Here is a 4,808-nt window from a genome sequence, read left to right on the forward strand (position 1 = left end):
ATGAACATCTTCCACCTCACCTGTCCCACTGGGCGGCCATCATCATCCTGCTCCTCAAGATCTGGAAGACCCACTCATGCGCTGGCATATCTGGGAAAAGCCAGCTTATTTTTGCACTGGTCTTCACTACTCGTTATCTGGATCTCTTCACTTAATTCATTTCATTTTAAAACACTTATATGAAGCTTATCTACATTGCTTGTTTGTATGCCACGGTCTACCTGATCTACATGAAATTTAAGGCTACCTATGGTGGGAACCATGATACTTTCAGAGTGGAGTTTCTTGTGGTTCCAGTTGGTGGGCTGTCATTCCTTCTCTTCTCTAGAGATCTTGTGGACATTCTCTGTCTACTTGGACTCAGTTGCTATCCATCCTCAACTTTTCATGATCAGTAAAACCGGGTGAAGTGGAGACCATCACCGCCCACTACCTTTTCTTCTTGGGCCTGTACTGTGCCTTGTACCGTATCAACTGAATTTGGCGTTACCACTTTGAGGGATTCTTCAATCTCATAGCCGTGGTAACTGGTGTGGTCCAAAATAAACCATGTACTGTGACTTCTTCTATTTGAATGTTACAAAAGTACTCAGAGGAAAGAAGCTCAGTTTGCCAACATAAGTGCCAAAACCCAGTCATCAGCATCTGTTATCCTGGCTACTCAGAACAATCCTGACCACAAGCAAAAGGTGAGGATGTTTGAGACAGAAAGTCCCCCAAACCTTTTCTTGTGGAGGGTCATCGGCGGACTCTGTAGGACCGGAGAACAGCCAGCTGACTTCTGTTTGATGCATCTTTGCCCTCTATCTTTTTTTTTTATCACTATGTGTAAAGATTTTTTACATAAACTTAGAAGAAGAGAAGAGATTGGATTTATACCCCGCCCTTCACTACCCAACAGAGTCTCAGAGCGGCTTACAAATTCCTTTCCCTTACCCTCCCCACAACAGACACCCTGTGAGGTAGGTGGGGCTGAGAGAACTCTTGACAGAAACTGCTCTTTTTCAAGGACAGCTCTTATCAGAACTACGGCTTGCCCAAGGTCATCCAGCCAGGTTCAAGTGGAGGAGTGGGGAATCAAACCCGGTTCTCCCAGATTAGAGTTTGCGCATTTAACCACTACACCAAACTTAATACTGTGTGAATTATTCATTGTGTAAGTCCACCACCCTGGACTTAGGGTCCCTTGGGAAGACCCAGAGTACCCTCCCAAGCCCAACCAAAATGCCCCTTTTAAGCCGGGAAAATATAGGCATGATGACCAGGCAGAGAACATAAAACAAGGGGTTTATTAACACAGTACTGGGGCAAGGAAAACAAGACAAGGTGCTTTAAAATATATAACAGTGATTAAAGGCAAAATAAACGAATCTAACGTGACTACCTGGTTCACTTAACTGGTTACTACTTTAAGCCCACAGCCCTCTTATACTAGGCCTTCTGCCTACACTCACTCTGTCCCAAGTGAGGGATCTTTCTCTCAGACCAGTCCCCTCAGTTTTACTCTGTGTGAGGCAAGACTGCAGAAGAACAAAGAACACAGTTTTCACAGCACACACAGTTTCCACAGTCTTTTCACACAATCCCTGGACACTGATTGTTTACCACTTCGCTAAGCATTGTGAGGATTGTAGGCTATGTCTGCTTTCCACTGCCATGCAGGTCTCTCCTGGGACCCGGGCACACTAGGCCTTGCTCCCAGTCCTGCACAGATCATGACACCAGGAATAAGTGCAAATGCTTTTTATTTTCCAAGGATTCTTTTTAAATTACTGACTTTGCTTTGGGGCACACAGATGTGTGCTGACTGATGGAGGGTTGGTACAATGAAAAAACTGCAAACTGTGCAAACAATGCTTGTATTATAACTCTAAGAATCACAAGAATATAATATTACAAGGATACGATACAAAATTCTCCTTCTGTTTCAGACGTGATGAAATTCTCCGGAGTAGACCTTCTGTTTCATAAAGAACTTCATCAAAACATCGATACTCCTTCATAAAATACATTTACAAAGTTATATTCATATTAAGACAATATACCAAAAGCCAATGTAATCAAAATTCATTAAAATTCATACATACAAAAAATGTGTCTTCTCATTCATAATTATTCCATGCTTTCCCATCAATTTCTACAATAAAGTTATCATTATTCATTGTAACAATAGATGTTTATAATAGTTATAGAATCTTTATAACAATCAATAAGAACTATATTACTGCAAATTCTTACCCTCAATGAGAAACGTACTCCTATCCACTAATTTTCCAATTTTTCACAAACGTGGGCAAGCCAAGCCTTAACAGGTGCATCCCATTCTTACCCTTATAAATGAACTTGTTAAAGGTTCAGGGTAGGGCGGGATATAAATCCAAAAAATAAATACATACTCACAGTCCTGATAATGACCAGACAATCAAGCCACGTAGATTGAGGCAAACTGACTACTTGTCTTAATATGAAGAGCATTTAAATGCCTCCCTGTGCCTTCCCCGGCCTGTCCAAGGGCCAGCTTGCCCAGACTCCCCACAGCTGCAGGGCGCCCAGGCAAGCCAAGGGAAGGCATGGGGTGTGGCCTAATATGCTAATGAGCTGCACCGCCAGGAGTGTGGCATAATATGCTAAGGAGTTTCTGCAGTTGGGTGTGGCCTATTATGCTAATGAGTTCCTGCTGGGCTTTTTCTACCAAAAAAAAAAGGCCTGGCAACAGCACAGACATTTTGATGCAATAATTCAGAGCAAGAGGTGTCAGTTATCAGACACTGTTAAATAAAATATTACAAGTGTGCTAATGTTTTAAGCATATTTTTATTTTAAGTAAAAAAAACTCTTTGTGTTTGTATCCTTTATAAAGTTTATATCTCCGCTACCTGGTATTACATTTTAAGACACACATGGCCCGGCCGAATGAGGTCTCATTTATGTCAGATCTGGCCCTCATAACAAATGAGTTCGACACCCCTGCTTTATTGTTTTTATCCATCTTCTCAATGTACTTTGGGGTAATATACCAGCGATAGAACATTTTATACCTGTTTTCTCTATGCTTGACTTGCTGTGAATTTTATGTCTTTTGTCCATGGCTTTTCCCATTGCTGAAATAAAATCTCTTTCCAAAGTTTTGTGACCATTTCACCATACATGTCTTGACTTGTTCTGTTTCTGTATCATTTTGTAGTAAATTTATAGATATGACCTAAAAGATTATCTTTTTTATTCAAATTTATCTTTTCAAATTGAGTCAAGTTCCTTAGTATATCTCCTTCCTGGTACTTATCTTCTTTAAGCCTCAATGAAAGGTGAAGATATGTTAACCATTGTATCTTTTTTCCTTCTTCATTAATAACTTGCCAGGATTTGATTTTCCCATCTTTATCAGTCATACCTTGATATGTTATGTATTGTTTTTCCTCTCAAATTTGTCATGATAAACATCTAGTGGTGACATTAAAGGTGATATTGGGGGACTTATTTTTGTATTAATGGACCCCTACTTCTTCTTAGACAGCAGCTGCAGTGGCTCAAGTGGTTAAGACGTTGAATCGCAGGCTGTGGAAGGTCGGTAGTTCAGCAGTTCGAGACCCGAGTGTGCCGCATGACAGAGTGAGCTCCCGTCTCTAGTTCCAGCTCCTGCCAACCTAGCAGTTCGAAAGCAAGAAATTGCAAGTAGATAAATAGGGACCACTTCAGTGGGAAGGTAATAGCGTTCCGTGCGCCTTGGTGTTTAGTCATGCCGGCCACATGACCACGGAAATGTCTTTGGACAGTGCAGCTTTTCGGCTTTGAAATGGAGATGAGCACCGCAATCCTAGAGTCGGATGCGACTGGCTTTCGAGCAAGGGAACCTTTACCTTTTACTTCTTCTTAACAGCATAATTGTTAACAGCTATTAAGGACAAACCTTATGATAGTTGTCCAACTTGAAGTACTCTCTAGATGATAGGTTTTTAAAACAATGTCTACAACTTTTTAAAAATGAATAACTTTACGAGCAATATCCATGTTTAGCTTGAAGTGTTTTAGAATATGCCAGTTTTGAACAATTTAGTGTAATTTTTTAATAAACCTTATTCCTTAGTCAACAGCACCAAGTACTGTTTTTTCTCATCTTTGCATTTATTTCCTTTTTTACTGTGTATGTGTATGTGTTTACTGAGCTGACGCATGACAACTTCTCATGGGTTACCATCCTAAATAAACATTTTATGAAGTGGTTAAAAAAAAGCAACTGATGAGCAGTAGGTTCAAGATGGACAAAAGGAAACACTACTTTACACATAGAGTGATTAAAATTTGTAATTCTCTGCCAGAGGATGTAATGATGGCCACAGGAATAAACAGACTTAAAAGGGGATTATATAGATTCATGGAGGCTAAGTCTATTAATGGCTACTAGCCATGGTGACTGAGGAGGCACTAAGCCTCTGAATCCCAGAGCCAGGAGGAATCGTCAGGGGAAAGACTTGGCCCCTATGCCCTGTTGTTCGCCATCCGGAGGAACTGGTTGGCCACTGTGTGAGACAGGGTGCTGGACTAGATGGACCATTGGTCTGATGCAGCAAGGCTCTTATTTTCTTACATTCTTATTCACTCCGGTCATCTTTGGAGGTCCTGCTTTGGGTGCCCTGCCATCTGAGGCTAGACAGGTGGGGATCAGAGAAAGAGCTTTCTCGGTTGTGGCACCAAAATTTTGGAACTCCCTCCACAGGGAGATTTATCTGTCTCCCTCTATAGGTGTGAAGACTTTTTTTGTTTTTCATTCAGCATTTCCTCAATAACAATAAATGGCCTCCTCCTTGGTT

At 41.1% G+C, this 4,808-nt stretch overlaps 1 pseudogene; it reads left to right on the forward strand.

Annotated features, from left to right (window-relative positions):
- Positions 1-621, forward strand: LOC107111039 (annotated as a pseudogene).
- Positions 622-4,808: the final 4,187 nt, after the last annotated feature.

Source organism: Gekko japonicus, unplaced genomic scaffold (assembly GCF_001447785.1).
Source record: "Gekko japonicus isolate JY-2015 unplaced genomic scaffold, Gekko_japonicus_V1.1 scaffold679, whole genome shotgun sequence".
In the NCBI taxonomy this organism is placed as follows: domain Eukaryota; kingdom Metazoa; phylum Chordata; class Lepidosauria; order Squamata; family Gekkonidae; genus Gekko; species Gekko japonicus.